We start from the raw sequence: 19312 nt of genomic DNA on the forward strand, positions 1-19312 counted from the left end.
TGATTTCTTTCCTATCTTGTCAAACAATATTTCACTTCCCAACTAATAGCCCTAATTTGCCACTTCATTATTTATTGTTCCAACGCTTTCAAGCATTTTTATTTATGCCCTGAGCTGGAGGACAAGAGATTAATACGCGATGGGGGCGAATCTTCGCTTACATCTGGCCAACCACAACCCTCGCCGCGGTTACCTGTTACCTGTTACCCATTAGCTGTTACGTGCCACATGCCCCCTCCTCGAGCCACTTGGCTTTGGTGCCACATCTGATAGGCAAGTGTCACGTTTCGCGGCCCGGCTGAAAATCAAAATCAAGCTGGGGCGTTGCTACGAAACGAATCGAGAGCGCAGCTAATGCAATAATTATTTATCTGCTTTAGAGACACGGACAGACCATAAACTATCACAACATTTGCGCTTTCGGTTAGTCGAGCGGTTTGGCTCTAATAGAAATACCAAATATTTGGGCGGGCAAATAAATAACCACCACTGCACACATACGCTAGCCCAAATTGGAGATAAAATATTGTGGTAAAATCCCATTGCCAATCGCTGCGAAAACCATTTGCCAGTCGACATGTAAATGGGCATGTTGAAAGCCATCGGAATTCGGTTGCATAGATAGAACACGGAATATTTTACGATAGATAGCTGATAGTGTTGTCGGCAATCGGGCAAGTAGATAGTAATTTATGAATAATTCGCTTTGAATATCACAAAACACTAGGCCATAAATTTCAATTGCAAGCTGGGCAATTAAAGCCCATTGAAATGTTTTCTCGGCGGGAAACCATTTTAAACAACATACGTCATGTTTGGGTATGATATTTGTTGTGTTGGTATGGCAAAATAATGGAAATGCATGAAGTGCAAGGGTATTCAACAGTCGGTACATATCTCATTCTTGAGTCTTAAACTCTCTCGACACTTTGTTTGAGTTATGCCAGACTGGAAATGCTGTTCTTAATTTTTTTTAAAGGTTCTTAGTATTTCTTAATATATATGAATAGCAGTAAACAACAGGAAAAACTTTGCTCACACTTTGAAATATGAAGAAATGGAATAGTATCACAGGGTAGCTGTTAGTGCGAGTCCAGCATAGTTGGATGCCAATGAATTATATCGACACTCCGCTAATTTCTGGAAATCTTTTCAAGTGCACTTAGCCCACATCCGAACACTTTGTGAGAGTCTCATGTGCGGTGGCTGCTGTGAACTTAAACCTGCGAACTCATCTTTGAATCGATTCGAATTTCTGAATGATAATTTACAATCAGAATGCCATACTTTCACTCAGCTCTACTTTGTCTTCTGATTTTTTTTTCTTGCTGTTTTTGCCCTCAGGGCGGTGCTGTGACGTCGCTTTTGTTATTCGCTGTGTTTGGCTGTTTTGGTTGCTTTTCCCGCTTTCGAGGGCTCTGTGCAGCTTTAATTTTCTTTATCAGCACAAGCTGAGCATTTTTCACACGCACACAAAACACGAAAAAGCCGCATAAACGACAAAAAAAAACACAGACAAATTTCAATTAACAGCGTGGGCGGTGGCACAAAGGGCGTGTCACTCACGCATAATTGACGCAAATTGTGGCAATCAAGCAAACAATCAAAGTAACAAAGCCAATCTTATCGCACATTTCGCCACTGATGGTGATTAACGATTTGTTTATTTTAAGTTATGCAAATGTTTGGGAATTTTAATAGAAATTTCATTTTGCAGTTATGGTATTTGAATAATTTATTCAGCAGCTAATTTAAATTATAATATTGGGTCAACCTTTTTAGTAAAGCATTATTTGATTAATTGGAAATTAGTTTTTTATTAAAAAATATTAATTGAAATAAGTGCCAGTATTTGGATAATTTATTGCTCGTTAATGTTTGTGCAGCATTTATATGCTTCATGCTCTGTGCACCTAAACACATTTAAATGTGTATATATCACTTTGTTGAAATGCGGAAGAATCAATTGATGGCGATGCGATTTTATATTTAAAAGTTCCAGCTGTTCTCCAAACAATTAAACTGCCACTGAGAGTTAACATGCGTTTTTATTTATCTCGTTTCCCGCTTTGGTTATATGTTTCGGCACTTTTCAATCGGTAGCGAAAATTCGATGGCCGCTTGCCTTTTGCCGCAGACACAAAACACAAAAAAAGCAAAAAAACACTACCGGCGGCGACCCGTTCAGTCGAACTTTTGGACTGGCCGCGTACTCGTATCTCTCAGATACAATTCGCGTCTGTCTGCCCCACAAATGCGATCGCAGTCGCTGCTTTTTGCTTTTGGCAGTCGGAAAGTGGGGAATTTTCTACCGATGAGGCCCACCGTGCTGCCGGCAACGATCGGTTTTTGTTTGCGTCTTAATTGATCGCGATGCTGGGGAGGTGGTCCAATGAAAAAGCTGATCCATTTTGTGCACAAGGAAAAAATTCGCGAAAATTCAACTTTAATTGCAATCATTACTTTTAATTACGGCTGGCCGACGGATATTAAGCCGTCGCTTTAGCTTCTGGCTTATTTAAATAATATTTTTATGGATTGTCTTTACCGAGTGTCAGCATTTAAAATTACACGTTGGTCACTTTGGCATAATGAAAGTGATTAATGGTTTGTGATTAAACATTTTTGTAAATGAGGTGAAGGAACAATATATTTTTCTCATATATAGGATGTTATATTTTCTTGGCATGCAATTAAATACTAATATTTGCATAATTATTTCTATGCATAATATATTTAAATATATAGTATTGGAACATGTCATCGAAAAATTTAAAAACCTTGAACTGACGTCAATTTAGGTTTTTACCACTCTTTTATAGATTGAGTAATAACTTTCTTTCACTGATAGAGGGCATTTTGCAATCGGCGTGCTCTGAATTGTGTAGACCCCGGTTTTGTCTGCCTTTGCGAGAATTTATTGCATTTTCTTATTACGTTCAATTTGGACCGCACAGTGGTTCAGTGCTTGAGTGGTTTTGGCAACTTTTTTTCGGATCCCTCGAATGCGCGGCTAATTGCATCTCGGCCCGCTCCCCACCTGGATAAACAATAAAGTGATTTTAAATGCATGTATATCTAGTTTGGTGTGCGTTGGCTACTCTGTTTTCTCTTCGCTTTTTGGCCTCGCACAGATGTGCAATGCAAATCTATCTCAGCATCTGCATGCGTTCCCACTCTTTTCCACCTTTTTTTTTTTTTTGCCGCTGGCCGAGTGCCAAAATCCATGAAGTGGTTTGGGGTTACAAAAAAAATAACAACCGATACCAATTCGACACTGGCGCGTCATCATATGGTGATTGTCAAGGTCTTGTGTCTAAATAAAAAAGGGGGTTCCAAGCGGAGTACATGCAAATGAAATCTTTTTACTCACTGTATTTTTATCTCCCTGCGCACATTAATGCCATTGGATTTTGGGCAAAGTGTTGCTGCCGTTTGATAGCTCGTATTTTTCTTTTTATGGAGTACAGATTGCCGAGTTCGCGTGCGAAGTCATCAGCTAAAAAAGCAGCTTCATGTAAATAAAAAGTATTGGCTATAAATAATTCAAAGGTATTCATTCAGCGTGCCCAATTCGCCTTGGGACATTTTTGTACATATTCGATGGGATGGATTGGTGTGTTTCGAATTGGGGATCTGGGGAATTGCTTTCAATGAGTTCTTTGATTTTGCACGTAATTTTGTGTGCGCTTTTTTGCGAGACATACTTTTGGGGCTGGACGAAAAATGCTTTGGCAGCAAGTGGACATTTTACAAATGGTGGCAAATATTTACATCGAAATAGCTTGACAACAAACTGTAAGTTGGTAAATATAAGTTTTCTTTGGGTAGCATATTGATGTCATTAATTAAATGGTTCAATTTAAAAGTGTCCCGCCAAGTCTGAAGTCCAAACTTAAAGATAAAGCAATTTAATGAAAAATTCTTAGGCCAAACGAAGTTATTTTTTTGTGTCTAAACTTGTCAGTTTCCAGAAAGTTTTCTGAACTTTTGCGCATCGCTGGCAGGCACGACTTTCTGGTTCTTTTTTAATTAAAAGGCGTCTAAGGGTGTTGGACACTTTTAAGTAACCTTAATACTGAAATATTGTTGAATAAAAATGATTGAAAATATTGAAAAATAATCTTATTTCATTTATGATTAAAGTATTGAACAGAAAACATTTTATTTTTCAGCAGGCATTACTTGCATTTCACAGAATAACAGAGTCCGGTTAGACAAAGTTCAGCGTGGATCCATTCACGATTTCCTGGTTAAGTTTGGCATGTGTCCCCGCCATCAACGCGCTTGTCCTCCAACCCCTCCCCCACCTCCACCACCTCCGCCCCCCTCGACCCACCCCACACCCAGTTCGCACAATCCGCTGGGGCAGGGGCACAAAGAGCAAGCGTTGAAGCCACTTGCCCCGGCCAGAAACTGGCTAGAACAATGGACTCTGGCTCCCTCAGTGGCATGAATGGTTAAAGTGGGACTGGGTTCTGTGGGAACAGAGATGGAGCGGCAACAATCGAACTGCGGGCAACCAAAGGCCGCCGCCGCTTTTGTTGCCATGCGGATGACACTTTGGACTCCTGTATGTGGCAGGTCCTGCCGCCTTTTTCCAACTGCAAATGCCCAAGAAGATGCTGCTGCCGCTGATAATGAGGAATATGGAGCTGGGGCAAAAGGACATCTGAGTGTTCCTGGAGTGAAGCATAATCAACTGGATGTGGGTCAACTTTGAGTCAGAAACAATGACGGCGAAAACATAATTGGAAGTAAGAAGGAGTGCTTCAATTACGCCATTCCAGGAAATAATCTTTGGAAAACTCAAGTTCATCGGTTGGTACCACTAATTAACTGACATCAATCATCATGGAAATGGGTGTAAGTAAGTATTAATTCCAGTTAATGCTGTAATTGGAGCAGTCAGGCACAGAAACTGGCTTAATGGTATCGGATTTGTAGAAAAATGTCTCTCAATGGTTAATGCCTACTAAGATTATCAACTTTTTCAATCATAATTACTATTAAAGAGCAAAGTACCTCGAAAAGTGAATCGGAGTTTTATCGCAGGCTCACCTGTCGTCCGCTAATTGAGTGCCATCAATCTTAATTCGCCGTCAATTGTCGTTTTCCCGATTACGTCTCAATGAGTCAACATTGAGTAGTCTTAAGGATTATATTCTCGTAAGGACAGAACAGTGACTGCAATAAGTGCGCCCACATGTGCTCGAACAGAATCAACAAGCGGATTACAATAAGCACACAGTAAACACACAATCAATACTTTGGACAATCGCTTGGCTGACTGCACAATCGGCCATTAACATTCTTATTGCATTCCACGGCCAATTAAATGATGCAAAGTAGCCACAATTTGCCCGTTTGGCAGGGCTACGCCCTCTCATTAATTATTCGAGCCCAAAAACCGAATGTTTACTGCATATTTACCCTGACAGATTGGTTTTTGGACAGTCTGTAAGGATTTTGAGGCTCCCTTTAAATAGCAATTTGTATGCAAAGTTTTCTGCGCAAAGCCGGAGATTTGCTCAACAAATTAACGTAAAATAATTTTCATTTGGACTGGAATGTTAAAGAGCCCCCGACTACGACTTCCCCCATATCCGTTGTGAGAGGATCCCTAGGCATGTTTATGGCCATCTCTGTCTCCCGGCAGTCGTAAAGGATTCAACACGTGGCAGCTCAGGACCTAAGTTGCCAAATGGCCCACTGGCGGGGGCCGAAGGAGCGAAGTACTCATTTATCGCTTGCCAGCTACTAATTTACACTCAAAGCACTCGAAATGGGCAGAGCAGTAGGCGACTGCGGTCGTGTAATTAAAATGGAATTGTGATGCGTGCCAAGGCGCACTAAATGGAGACGAAACGAGACAAATGAGAAATTCCAAGTCCTTACTGGGCCACCCGGGCGAATACGTAATGCCAAAATGCAGGCTCCATCACGTATACGCCGCGTAAACACGCATAAATTTCAAAAGCGACCCAATGACATCTGCAGTGTGCCGCCATTAAATTTAGCTAAGTCGCTTCGATTGAAAGTGCTTTGCCCTCTGGTCGGGAAAAATGGTGCACTAATTCCATTGCCATTTCCCAACAGTGTTCGAAAGTTTTAATGGTTTTTAATTACTTTTGATAGAGCAAATATAGAAACTGAAGCTTCCGAAATAAGTACCACAACCGAAAGCTTTCAACCGAATTGTGAGTGAAATAATTAAATCCTTCAACTACCAAACGAATCGGATGGGAATTAAGCGAGTTGAAAAGTGGTACCCATTGCATTCCTTATTTATGTTTTGTTTCTTTTCTTGCTTCTCTTTTATAAATATATTTAATTTCATGTGGGCCTTTGAGCATTTGTAAAAAGCTCTCTTCAGCCCTTTTCTTACCCTGCTTTCGTTTGTTAAAGGAAATTGAGACCATCTATGAAATGCTGTTTTGAATTTCATAAGGCACTTGCGTTTCGTTTTACCTTATTCTTACCTTGGTCAACATTTGTACCCCAACCTTCCGCAAAGCCAAATCGTAATTAATTAATGTCCTAATTGTGGTCGATACCTGACCAACGGATAATAGTAATTGTATCCATGTCTAGGACCCTGTTTGCAATGAATTCCAGCTGAACGCGCTGCCCAAGATATTATTGGCCTAGAATCAGACAGGTGCGTTAATTGCATACGTGCGCAAACATACAACAATTTAGTGTAACTAGTTGTTATTGAGTTGCTTTTAACTTAAGCTAACTTCATAGCTAAATAACAAGTTTCTTTAATTCCAGTGTTTTGTTCACTCATTTGGTTGTGTTTCCAATGAATAATTAAATGTTTTCCTCTGCTTACACAGCTGGCGCGGTTCTGACCAAAAAAACACAAAAGTCAAAAGCGCCGAAAAGAAGGCTAAGCAGAGGCGTAAGAACCGCGCTTTCTTGAATTGTTTTCATGGCAAATTTCACCTTCGACAACGACGCTCTGTCTGTCGCTGGCATGTTCCTTCTTTGGGTGCGCTTTCTTCTCTGTTGTTTTTCGCCTCTCGCCTTTGTTACTTTCACTTTTCCTTTTTGGGCCTGTGTCAAGCGGCAGTTAAACGGCATTCGACGCTTTTCCGGGGTGCAAAACGAGAGGTATCGGCGGACCAATGGAGGCTGAAACAAATGCCTAATGCCCCAAAAGCAGGCAGCACAGCTGTGTGGATGTTGGTGTTGCTCTGTGTGCTTATCCTTGTTTGCATGCCTCTTTGTCTGTCCATCCGTTTGTTGATGCACCGAAAGAAACTGCCATTAAAAAATGTGTTTTAATGTTAAGAAATGAGAATCAAGAAATACATATTCTTTGTGAAAGTAAACTAACTAACTTCCTCTAAAAAGGCTATGACAAATCTACATTTATATACAAGTTGGTCATAAAAACAAAGTTAATATTAAAATTCACAGTGTAGTCACTCTTGCTAGCTTCCTTTCTCATCAGCAGTTCCGTATTTTCTTTACCGCCAACGTCTGAGCACCGTAATTTAAGCTTAAATGAGTAGGACGAAAATGGCCCAAAGCGGTAACATTTAAGATAAATAAAAATCCAGCTCAAATCAAGCAAAAGACAGGACTACAACAAGAAAATGGCAAAGTAATTAAGTATGCCGCCTGGCCCTGAAACACATTTACATACTTAGTTACGAAAATCTTTCTTCTTGTTTTGTTTTTTAACAATATTTTGCACTTAATAGACCGAGACCAACATCACTGTGGTTGCCATTCTCAGCAGACTAATTATGATTATGATGATGCCCACTCATCCGTTCAACTCACACCACCCACCACCCACCATAGCCCAACAACCAGCACCCACCGTGAACTCTGTGCTCCATTTCGTTTAGCAGCTGACTGACGTGGAATTTCGGTGGGTCCTTGCGACAGGATGTGTATGCTGAGTGGGTTTGTGGGTGTTGGTTGGGTGGCTGGGTGGCTGGGTGGCGAGCTGTGCGTGGCTGCGGCATATTTGTTGCACGGCCCGTTTATCACGTCGTTACCTGTGCGTAAGTGGGTGGGTGGCTTGGTTGGTTGGTCACAGTGGCTCTGTGACTCAGTGGCTGGGTGGTGGTGGTGGTGGTGCTGCTGCCTGACAAATCAATATCAACAGGCCGAAAATGGCTCTCAAACTCGTTGTCCTGATGGTTATGCGGTTACCGGCAGTGCATGTTGCGTTGCGGTTGTCACATGTAAATTTAGTTGCACAGCAGGATTTGACTACTGACTTGAATACATTGCGGATTTAATAAGTATTTATAAGTGCATTGCATTATAAGAAACTACTGTGATAAAAGCCTTAAAATATGTTTGAAATTCAAATTGATTGGTTATATTCCCAAGTGACTGATGGAAACATCTGCAGCCCGCGCATTTGAGTTCCTCGCTCCAAACTGGGACAGTTCATTAAACTGCAAAAGAGATGGGCATATGGCACGTATCGCATTTCCGCCGCGGTCTAAATTGTGCATATCAATATTTATAGTCGCCAGGCGGCCATCGCGCCCATTTTCCACTCACTCCACCAAGTCTATGGATTGCCCTGCAGTATTAACAAAAAATCAATAAAACCGTTTTAGAGCTCATTGAATCGGTAAAGGACAAATAACGAACCCAACGACTTATAAATACCAATACAGTCCAACACATGGCGACAGAGTATTTAAAAGCATAAACCATTAATCATATGTATTCCCAACAAAGACAGCATTAAAAATACATCAAAATGCTGGCAAACTCCATAAGTATTTGTACAAGTATAAGCGAGTGTGTTAAGCAATTTATTATTCCTCAGTTCGCTGCAAGGACGTTTCCATTGAGGCTGTCCTGGGGAAAGCCCTGTAATCCTTCTTTGCGACTTCTGATGATGAATGGCGTCGACATGCACGTCTCTCCAATATTCGCTTAATTAAAGCTATTAATTTGTGTCCTCCCATCAATCATGGAATGGAGCCGTAACTTATGGCGCCCACTGTGTGCCCCGCTGGAACATCATTAGGTCAGCCATCATCCACGGGGAACCTGTTGATGTTGTAGTGGCTGATGTCTAATATGTCTGAAGATGTAGCAGATGCAAGCCCTACAAGGACGAATGGCCCTGAGCAAGAACCTCATAAAAGATGCGAAATTCGTATTCTTTGAAAAATCCTTTGGGGTGGTGGGAAAATGTATAACAAATAATGGCAGTGGAGGGGATTATTATTTTGCCTCTTCAGGCGTTTAGCTCCCTTTTGTGTTGAAAAGTATATAACAGGTAGAAGAAAGCGATTCCGGCCGTTATACCCGATACTCGTCAGTTACTTAAAAAACTAAAAACTTGAGATAAATCATGAAGCAGGAGTTATTCTTCAGATTTATACACCAGCTGCCTCCCTAATATGCCCCAAAAAATACCCCAGAAAACAATGCTGTGCTGTGCCATGTGTGGCACCCACTTCCTAAACACATCCAAATCCCCGGGGACTCGTGCATCCGCTTGTGTTGCTAACTCACTTTTCGTGCAACACAAGGCGCGGTACAAACATATAAAACAAGTACGGATAAATTGAAGCAGATGGGAAAATCAGTCACTCGGTTGCGACTCCATTGTCATTGTTTATTTTGCCAATTTGGCTGGGACGCAAAATGCGGAGAAAGCCGGGAAAACCGAGGGAAACCAACTGCAAACTGTTCGTTACCAAATTTAAGCTGGTGGAAAATTGGTGACTTGCCTTGTCTGTAGGCCAATTTAAAACTCAACAAAAAACAGAAAGCAGCGAAAAAATTAATAGCATAAACAGGACTGAAAGATGCCTGCCAGCAGCCACCAAAACACATACATATATTGGAAATCAAATGTTTGCAGATGATACCCATAACCAAAGAGGAGAAAACATAACCAGGGGAAGGCACAATTCCAATTGTTATCGATTTCCTCGACTATCAGATACCCGCTACTAAGGTAACCTCCAACATTCTTTTTGGCATATCGATAAAAATGGAAAGATAACAAATAAATTACAAAAAAAAACAAGAGAGAACGCTATAGTCGAGTTCCCCGACTATCTGATACCCGTTACTCAGCTAGTGTAAGTGCGAAGGACAGTTTTTGGCGGTTTGTGGGCGTTAGAGTGGGCGTGGCCAAAAGTTTTTTGGCAAATAGATAGAAATTTACAAGACTAATACAAACATGAAAAAATATCAAAACATTTTTCAAAAGTGTGGGCGTGGCAGCTTTGGGCGGTTTGTGGGCGTTAGAGTGGGCGTGGCAAAAAGTTTTTTTGCAAATCGATAGAAATTTACAAGACCAATGCAAAAATGAAAAAATATTAAAACATTTTTCAAAAATGTGGGCGTGGCAGTTTTTGGCGGTTTGTGGGCGTTAGAGTGGGCGTGGCAACCTGAATCGACAAACTTGCGCTGCGTCTATGTCCCTGGAGTCTGTATACTTAATCTCAACTTTCTAGCTTTTGTAGTTCCTGAGATCTCGACGTTCATACGGACGGACAGACGGACAGACGGACAGACGGACAGACGGACAGACGGACGGACAGACGGACATGGCCAGATCGACTCGGCTACTGATCCTGATCAAGAATATATATACTTTATATGGTCGGAAACGCTTCCTTCTGCCTGTTACATACTTTTCAACGAATCTAGTATACCCTTTTACTCTACGAGTAACGGGTATAATTACTCTACGAGTAACGGGTATAAATATATACTTTTGCCATGTCCCGCCACATCACGCCATGTAATTACAAAATTTAACGCTTCTTTCTACCTGTTACATACTTTTTAACGAATCTAGTATACCCTTTTACGCTACGAGTACTGGGTATGAAAAGCAGCTGCATATGCAACTCCATAAAGGCAAAAAGAAGTCATTGCAATCTGATGGGGCGACAATGGGTTTTCCTTGGCCGTTGGCATAAATCAAGTTTATTTTTCTCCAGATTCGTACAAAGGAAAACAGAAACTTGAGCTTTACCCATTTCGAGAAGTGAGAAAGTTCCGAGGTAAATAAATATTGAAGGGATAACGAGGAAAACTTCTTCAAGTGAAAGATGGGCCAAGAAAATCTTGCTCAAACATATTGAAGTGAAATGTAAACGCTTCCCGAGATTTCAGTTACCTGCTTTTCTCATTGTGATTTATTCAAATCCCCTAAGGATGCTTTTGTGCGGATTCTTTGCAGCCGTAGCCATTTGCTAATTAGAAACCAGAATGTTGAGCCATCTTAAAGTGATTTTGTAATTTTGTTGAAAACGCCGTATTTAGTGTATAAAAGAACCCACCTTTATAGACCCACAGATAATTTCTTAATTTCGCACTGCAACACACTTAAGTGTCGGTTAAGAATCCTCAAGGATCGAGTAAGTGCTTATGTAGATGTGAGTGCGCTCAATAAGACAAATGAGTTTGTGCCACTGTGCTGGGCACATTGGGCCGGGTAAAAGATGAGCTTAGGTTCCTGCCAGCCTGTCACCTGTCCATCTGCCTTGTTTTTGCACTGCCGACATTACTTTGGCCTGTCCATCACTTGAACCCGCCGGCAGAAGGGCCATTTACAACTGGCCCAAGGCCAGATGCAGCCAACAAGAGTGGGGGGAAATCATTTAAAGTGTTTGCCAAACAGCAAACAGCCATTCAGCAAACTTTCTGAGATTAAGCATAAATTACCAAATGACCATGTAATTGGCCCGAAAGGACTCTTTCGTGGGCCTCCCTGGCGTATGAGTGATGCCGTCAAGCGGATAGCAGCGACATCTCATTTCCCCCTGCGTGGCTCATTATGACGGAATTGGAATCGAAATTGAATTTGCCAACCATTAGGCGAGTATTTCATTTCAAGTTCTTTACTCTCGACATCAAACCGCTGTCATCGGCAGTGCGATGAGCACTGGGGATTTGCTTAGGCGCCTGATTGCATTCGCTGCGTAATCAAATTGCCCGCCACTGTAGCTGGAAGCAGCGGCTAATGAATGTGAATCCATCTGAATCCGAATCCGAATCCCTATCCGTATCTGAATCCTCATATAAACGTCTCCTCGAAGAGGCTCCTATTCATCGATGAGCCAGATGAAACTATTTCCACAGCCACGCCCATTGAACCCATCAGCAACAGATTGCGCTCCGATGTCCGAGTTAAAGCAAACTTTGCTTTGGGGTCAAACATCTATCGATCGGGTCCTTTTTACACTTTGCCGACTTTAAGTGTCCGCCCATTCCGCTGCTTAAGCACCGTCGTTGTCCTGCTCGTTATCCTGCCCTCTTGGTCGCCCTCTCACTCGCTCCTGACCCCCAGTAATTGCATGGCCCGGACTATTATTATGTGCTAAAAGTGTTATGGCGGCGAACGGTCTGTGGGCTAAAGCCGGAGCAGGAGGAGGAGCAGGAGGAGGAGCTGGAGGAGGAGCTGGAGGAGGAGTGGGTGGACCTGGAGGAGTCTCTGGCCAGCAACAAAGAACCCTACAGAGCAGCCGCATTAACATTATAAATACAACTGCTCAACCAGCTCTGCATAGATAGGGATAAGCTTGCAGAGAGCTGAGGAGTCGACTATGTTTACGCAGTAAATTGCTTAAAGTACCTTAATCATACCTAACGATCTTTTTACTGACTGCGTTTGAATACTAACTATTATTCTCTTCAACAAAAAAATAAAACATCATCATAAGCAGCCTTCACCAATTCGGTATGCCCCTTGATACCCTGTCATTCTAGCTGGCATATGTGTGTGCGCTGGGCCAGACTTTGCTTTTATCTAGCAATTTCAGGCACTTGATTTGAATTTACGATTGCCGCTTATTGCTTTCTTTTCGTGGCTCCACCGCCGCCTAGGCTCAACAGCTGCCTGCTGGGATGGCCTTGCCCTCCCTCCTCCATTCCCTCCTCCATTCCTCGGCAGTCTGGGATTGATTACGAGCATATAATTACGCATGCTGAGCATGGAGTCGCTGAGCAATGTCCTGCGCCATATCGGTTAACTTATTGCCTGTGACGGAGCTGATTCAAGGAGCATTCAACTCCACTCCATTCCATACTCACATTCATCCCGCACCACGTACAGGTTGCCGCATATCTGATTACATCTCCACCAGTTTTCCCTCCGCCTGGGCGTTATTTAATTGTTCATTTATAAGATAAGCTGGGGCGGGTGGTGGTGCCTGAGCCCTGGAGCTCTACTGCCTCACTTAGCAAGTTTGCGCTGAGGTCAGCACGAAACTGTCTATGGCCAAAAAGTAATTAACAAATGTGGCAGGCCAAGGCGACTCCGCTGGCAGCAGGCAGAACTCATTTAGTTCAAAACTAAGAGAAATGTACTGAAAATAATCAGGCATTTGAAAGGATACAAAATTTTAATTACAAATATCTTAATTTAATTTTTATAAATTTTTATATCGTAGAGTATTATATGAAAGAAGTACCTAAATATATTTCATTACATTTCTAGTCATTCTTAAACCTGAGTTTACGTAAAACAAAGATTGTATACAGTTCCTGTTTTCTAAGAAAATTAAAGATTATTTTTATTGCAAGTTTTATCCAAGTTAAAAGCGTTGCATTTTCAGCTCAACTTCCATTATCAGCAACATGAAAGCAGTTTCGGTTAATCCATTGTGCTACGGGTATGAATTTATTGATTTTCTTGCCAAAAATATTTTTCGCTTTCTGTTTTCCTGCTGAAATTATGTGTAAAATTTGCGAGAACATCCGGTTCGAGAAATGGGGCCAACTCTGGATAAGGATCTGGATATTGACAGCCTGCCAACAATCTTCGCTCGCTCGGTTTCCTCCTCTTCCTTGACCTGTCACACACACACACACACTTTGGCACACACCTTGTGTGTGTGGCATGGCCGCCGAGTCCCTTTCCAGCTTATTATTTCGGTTATTGATTTCATATGTTGCCTGCTGAGAGCGGAAGCACTTACAATCCAGCAGTGCTTCCGTTGAGCAGCACGCTCCACGTCACCATCCTAACCACGTGCTCCTCGGGATCCTAATGTGTCCTGATGGCTCCTCCTCGCCACGGGCCGAAAATCACGGCGACCATTCATTGTCACAACGCCTTTGGGCATTGATTGGTCTGATTCTCTCCGCCAGAAAGCAGAGCCACTGGAGGGCAGGAATCGGGCCTGTGCGAGGAAGACGATGCCACATGTGGTGCACCGCAAATGAACATCATGCTGGCAGCCGTCCAAAAGTTGGCATTGGCAACGCCTCTGGACGCTTCTCTTGTGGCTGCCAACGCAATTGTTTCGACTGTGATGCGGATTTAAGGCACATCCTGGTTGTTAAGTAACCAAAAAAGATCTTAAAGTATGGCTACAATGAAATAATCATTTGGCTTTGCTAAAGTACGAGAAAGAATTTAATATATTTTCATAATTTTTAACTTTAATTTCACATTTTCATACCATTATTTAACTCAATAATAGTTGGTATCAGCTTGTAACTAAACTATAACACAAAGCTTTTAACCTGCAACTTAAGAACGGAAGTGGTTGACACCCATTAATATTCAATGATGAATAATATGTAAACTTTGCGAACGATGTTGATTGTGTATAACTAAAATTGGTTTTGCGTTAATCAGATTTGCTCACAAGCTTATTCATCACTCCACAACGTTTGGTAATTATTTTATACATAGCTCGTTTTTACTTTTTCTCAAGTTCTGAAGTTGTTGTTTATGATTTAGTTAGTTTTTCCAGCTAGGAACATGTTGGATGGATTACACTCATGCACACTGACAGGCTTTCTTTGAAGTGCTTTTCCTCGGCAATAGTTGGCTTAGCAGCTGCGGTCTCTCCAGTTTTTTCTGGTTTGGTTTTCCAGGTTTTTCCACCCTCAATACTCATTCGGCATTGAAGCGTTCGGTTTTCGTTTTTCGCATCCATTTTGCCAGTTTTTTTTTCTTTTCAGCTACGTCTCTGACTTGACACAAGCTAACATGTTTTGCTTACTAACTGGGCTTGTACGTTGTTGTACGTTTCTGGCCGTTGTTGGCCGTTGTTTGCCCACAGCTACACACAAATAACGTTGGGTAGAGACTTGCGTCCTTGTTACGGCTGCTCGTCCTTGAGCCTCCTGCACTCCAACCCACTCACTCCTACCCACTTTTCCCTTCTGCACTGGGCCTCATTTTCATTTAATGCTTTACAGTTGAACTGTTGCTTCGTGAAATGCCCCTCTCAGTTTCTGCGCCGTTTCCGCTTTCTTTTTCGCCCTGCCTTCCAGTTATTCCCTACTCATTTCCGTTTCCGCCCGGCCGAGCTGTTGGCAACTGTTTTTGATGCCTCCTTACCCCGAATCGTATCTCGTGCGGTAGCTGCCACCTGCTCCATCCGCTCTCCCCTTCAACTTCCGCCCCTTTCCTCAATTAACTCAAACGTCATTTAATTTCGGCCCGTCTTGCAATTATTTATTGCAATACTGCACCCTCTTTTACGGTCATATAAATATTTTCAATGTTTTCAATGGCGACGTTGCCCACGATTGCTAAGATTCCATATTGATTTTTGCAGTGGGGGGAAAGTTAAATTTATTCAGTTTTTTTTATTTGTTTTGCGTTTTTTTTTTCATTTTGCACCCCAGCACGTTTTCATATACTTCAATTGTTGCTCCGTCGCAGCCGAGGATACACATATAATCCCCATGGGTGCGAGAAACGTGACTAGCGATGATCACGATGTGTTTGTGGCAAGTAATGATAATAATGCTGGAATATTTTACTTCAATAAATTATATTATAAGGCAGGCAATAGACATTATGATTCCCAATTTTAATTAATTCCCTGACTGCGATGCTAGATTTCAACTAGGAATTTATATTTCGCGAAAAATTCGCTCACGTGCCTCCCTCTATTTTATATACAACCCCACACGCTTTCGGTAAAAACGAAAACTTTTCTATTTCCGAAAGGAAAAGTTTTCCGTTTTTTCAGTGAAAGGTCGTCGTTGGTTGGTTGGTGGGTGGCTGCTGCCGTTCTCGCTTTCAATTGAGCAATTTCTGCTTATAAAAGCCAAGTGAAAAGAGGACGTAAAAAAAAAAGACAACCAAAATGCCGAAATTCAGCTTCAATCACAGAGGCAGCAGCTGATGCAGTAAACCTTGCCTTTGAGCAGACCCAGTTTTTTTCTCACTTTTTTTCGCTTTGACAGCGACGATGATCAGGATTCATATTCAATTCCGGTTTCAGTGGAAAGTTTTTATAGTTGTTGGCAGCGATTTGTTGGGCAAAACTTGGCAATTGCTCTTTAAGCGATTGCAAAATTGCAGATTATCCTTGATGGATAATGGACGCAAACTTTCATGGTGTAACCGGGGGCCTAAAAGGGAAATTCCAGCATAAACACCTCATACCATAACAGTAGATTTTCATTCCCTGGGAATTGAGGGCAAATTGCCGTTGGCATACCTTTGGCTTGGCTTTGGGTCAATAAAGGTCCTTTTTTATGGTATCCCTCTGCCATCGCCTGCTAATATTTAAATATTTACCTTGGCACTCTTTTCATCTCTGCCTTTTGCAATTATGCCAGACAAATAGAGCGATTTTCCCGGTGATTTCCCCTTTCCCATTTCTGCCGCGTATTTGTGTTTGTTTTTACACTTGACCTTTTTGTGACTTCTCGATTTTTGGATTCTGATTCGAATTCGCGCCTTTACAGTATTTGCACGCCACATTTGCCCAGAGCCAAGTGTAATTATGTGAATCTGAATTTGCTCTTCGGCTAATTCCGTGCGGCATTCACTTGGGCACACACACACACACAATTCCCAGGAAATGCCAGTATACTGTAGTATACTTAGTTCCGTCACAACTTTCGTTGTATGACATGAATTTTTAATCAAACGTAACGCAATCGGCATCGGCATCGGAATCAGCGCACATGTGGCACGTGTGTCTGGCTGCCAGTAGTTGGGGTTATTAGTGTGAGAGTTATGTGGCTTATGCGAAGGAGTCGCTGGCTCCACTCACTTATTACGCCCAAATTTCTTATTATTCCGTACTCTCCCCAACACCTCTGCCAAATTACGCATGTGGGATTCGCACATCTATTTGAGTGTGTCGCAAAAATGTGTAAGAGATGTTCCTGTTTCTGGCTTTATCGTTGTTTCCTATACAAACTCATACCTTCAAACAAAAGTATGTACATATGATGCTTAAATATTATATATACCACAAACTCTTTCCGAATCGATCTAATTTATTTATTCTTTCAAGTGTCCCACTTGATGGGTTCTTTGCCAAACTAATTACTTTATAATAATTATTATAATTAATTTATATTACTATTATCACTTAATCCGCACCCAAATCTCCTCGATGGCAGAAAACCAGAACAATTTATGTACCCTCCGCTCATTTGTATGCACCGCACGTAAGTGGGACTGACTCTCCCAGAAGAGATTCTTCGCTGCCCGAGGGAAAACGTACGCGAAATTGAAAAAAATTGTCTAGCTGCGTGGCATTTTTGTCAACGGCAAATTGGCAGTCGGGCTTAAATGAAGTGCTCGATGGGGATGGACTGGGATGGACTGATGCGAGCTCAAGTGCTCGGCAGGGAGTAATTAGGTGTCCTTGTCCCTGTCAATTTGCGAGTAATGCGAATAAACGATTTCCGCGAACGGGTCCGTGAAATTTATGGCCAGCAATGCATAATGTGGCATCATCAACGCTGCGGCAATAAACGCCAAACAATTGGCCACTTAAGTGGCCGCGGGAATGGCAAAAAAATCCACGTTTGTGGTCTTGTTTTCTGTTTTTTTTTTGTTGGTTCCCAACTCCTGCTGAGCTCCAGAATTTATGTGCATTTTGATTAAACTGTTTAGCTCCGGCGTATACACATTTTCGGACCCAGCTGAAGGTCTGTGGCAAACCAAAAATATCCTTGTTTTTGCGCTTGATTAGGCTTTTCCGGGGGAAATTAAAAACAAACGATGTCTGGATGCTGGATAGCATGATGGAACATTGGAATTACCTAAAAGCCTTTGTTTTTGTAATAAATGATTAACGTACAAGTCACGATATCTGAGCTTAAGTTACTTATCATATCATATCATATCACACCATTGTGATTGTGTATGAGTATGCAATTTTTGCTCCATTTTTGTAAGCTAAAGACAGGATTTCGTAGGTATCTCACACAAACTCTCTAAATTACCTTAGTTTTCATACCGTTTTATTGTTTTATTGTTTTTTCCAGCCCTAACAACCCGGAATCCTTGCGCTCTGGAAATCAAAATGGAATGAAAATTCGCTTTGATGCATGCCATAACGGAGAAGAAGCAGAGCGAAGCGGAGCATCACACTTTAACCGTTAGGTGGAAGACAATCAGAAGGACACACTCAGGCACACACACTTGTGCATGGGCCAGGACCACCACACACACACAGACAAACACAAACACAAACACAGTCACGGGCACACGCGTACTGCGCTTTTGAATTGCACTGAAGCGGAACGAGCGCAACGACCGGCAGAGAAAGTAAAAGCCGAGGCGGCAGGGAAAAGGGAAAGGACCCTTGAATGGAGGAGGAGGAGGAGGGGGCGTGGGACTGAGTGAAAGTAGAGGAAGCGACCGACTTAAGCGACTTACTTTGTCTATTTCATTGGACAAAAGGCTGCGTTGGCGCGCAACAGTTTTATCCCCATCTTTATTTTTATTTTCATTTTCATTGTAGTTTACGACGCGAGGCAGCGGACTGTGCCATAAAGGCGCCATTCTCCGCCAGGAGCTCTCTCCATCACTTATTAATTGGAGCAGGAGCGCGGCAATCGCAGGTCTAATACTTCCCTTTCCGGGTAACTCATTGCCCAGATATCGCATACCCTACTTAAGACGATAAAGTATCACTTACATATGTATACTAGCTTATTTGACATCTCTCTTGTTTAAGTTCCTGCTCTAAAAACCGCATTAAATTAAACAAGAGAGAACGCTATAGTTGAGTTCCCCGACTATCTGATACCCGTTACTCAGCTGGTGGAAGTGCAAAGGAGAAATTTCCACAGTTACAGTTTTTGGTGCGGGGTGCTAAATGCTAAAAATATTATTCCAAAATAATTTGTATTATTTAATATATTTAAATAAATAAATAATATGAAAAATGGTGGGTGCGGGGTGCGCCGAAAAAAAATTGTAAAACAATCGGATATTTTCAATCGGCGTTTTCGCCATAACTTGGTCAAAAATGGCCGCACAGCCAAAATAAAGACTGTTTTGTGCTGCTAATAAACATAACTAACTATGTCTATCCCTACTTTTTCGATTTTCGAAAAAAAAAAAATTTACAAATTTTTG

Source organism: Drosophila santomea, chromosome 2R (genome assembly GCF_016746245.2).
Source record: "Drosophila santomea strain STO CAGO 1482 chromosome 2R, Prin_Dsan_1.1, whole genome shotgun sequence".
Lineage (NCBI taxonomy): Eukaryota > Metazoa > Arthropoda > Insecta > Diptera > Drosophilidae > Drosophila > Drosophila santomea.